The 1706-nt window shown below is 58.0% G+C and overlaps 1 non-coding gene across 1 annotated transcript; it reads right to left on the minus strand.

Moving 5' to 3' along the window:
* Window positions 1–597: 597 nt before the first annotated feature.
* Window positions 598–680, minus strand: TRNAL-UAA. Its single transcript has one exon. It is a non-coding gene; the product is annotated as a tRNA-Leu (tRNA).
* Between the last annotated feature and the right edge of the window lie 1026 nt (window positions 681–1706).

Raw genomic sequence — 1706 nt, forward strand, 5'->3', positions numbered from 1 at the left:
GCATCGAGTCAGTATCTTACTGTCAACTGATTCGAGGGAGGAAAAATGATCTTTGCCCCCGCAACTTTTTAAAAGTCTTAGATGGCTTTCATTTTTAAAAGGCGTAAAGAAAGAAGGAAAGGACGGAAGAAAAGCGACAGAAGGAAAGGGAAAGAAAGGAAGAGAAGGAAAGAAAGGGAAGGGAGGAAGGAAGGGAGGGAGGGAGGGAGACAGGCAGGAAAAAACTAGACTAGGCTGTTAGCGTTTAAAACTTTTGAGTCGAATCCAAGTCAGCTGTGAGGCAAACAGTCTCCCTCTCCGAGGAGCTAATGAAGAGTTGCGTGCACACAATTAACTTTGGTGAAATGAAGGAGAAAAAACAGAAGTGCATTTTAGACTGCTCTGCAGAGGTCTCAAGGCCTCCCCGCCAGGCCGCCTCCAGCCCTGCAGCTGCGGAGCTCCGCCGCCCCCGCCCCGCCCCGCGCCCCGCGCCCCGCATGCTCGCCTCGTGGGGGTTATGCCTGTCCCAGCCGGACGGAATTCTCATATTCGAGGCCTGGCGTGTTCGGTGAGATTCCTATTTTAATTGTTTAAAAAGTAAGGAGAAAAAACTGGATGTACCAGGAGTGGGGTTCGAACCCACGCGGACATATGTCCATTGGATCTTAAGTCCAACGCCTTAACCACTCGGCCATCCTGGTGCAGGTTAGCAATCGTCCCTTCGCTCTTCCTACAAGCTCACTTCCACCGTCCTCGGCACACCCTCCCGCAGGAATTCCAAGGGAACTTCGTCGCCGCTCGCTCAGCTCCTTTGGCGGGAGGTGGCGGCCTCCTCGCTGTCGTCTGGGCTTCCAGCCGCCGCCGCTCACTGTTGCCCCCGGGCCGCCGCGGCGGCGAGGACAACTGCAGCCGAGCGGGCGCGCTCTCGGCTGGGGCGGCGGCGGCGCTCGGCGGGCGGTTTGCTCCAGTGGGGGCCGCTCCCCGCCAGTCCTACTTTCAATTTCGAGGTGCGCGGGCACCGGAAACAAACCTGCCAGTCCACTTACGGGTTTCTGGGAGCACGATTTGGAGGCGCCTGGCCGGCGGTGCGCGGATCCAGCCCAGAGGGCAGCTTTAGTTTGTGTTCATCTAAACAGAATAAACTTCAAGGAAGGGGTCGTCCCGGCGGCAGCAGAGTTCTTAAATCCCTGCACCTGTGAGCTGCTTTTCTTCCTACCATGTGCCCCGAGTCATATGGGAAGGAGCTGTGTGGCTATAGGTGTGTGCACTGCGCCATCCCACACGCAGGGCAGCGTGGCACATCGCCCTTCCCGGCGGCTGCAGCCACCGTACCCCCTGCACCGCCTCAGCTGGCAGTGCGGTGGTTCATCTTTGTTCCCGCGGCGGCGCCACGGGGCAATTGTTAATAGGCGTTTATGTCCCTGTCCTGCAGCACCCCTCTTCCCACGTGATGTTGAGTTCGTCCCGTCGTCCCTATTCTCTGGACTTTCACTCCCTTCCCCACCACTCAGGACCTCCAGTCTACCGCAGAGCCAAGGCCCTGTGCCCTGGACCGGCAGGGATCACATTACGGAGTGACAAGGCCGTCCGGAGCTATCCCACCACCCCCTCCTTTATACAGTGCGGGCCGCGCTGTCTTTGACCAAGAACTTCCAAGACTTCGTCAGACCTCATATGGCTCCTTACTCAGTGGGGCATATTGCCCCGCCTGGTCATGGAGGCTGTCA

Source organism: Otolemur garnettii, unplaced genomic scaffold, assembly GCF_000181295.1.
Source record: "Otolemur garnettii isolate 467f Iridium unplaced genomic scaffold, OtoGar3 scaffold00042, whole genome shotgun sequence".
In the NCBI taxonomy this organism is placed as follows: Eukaryota; Metazoa; Chordata; class Mammalia; order Primates; family Galagidae; genus Otolemur; species Otolemur garnettii.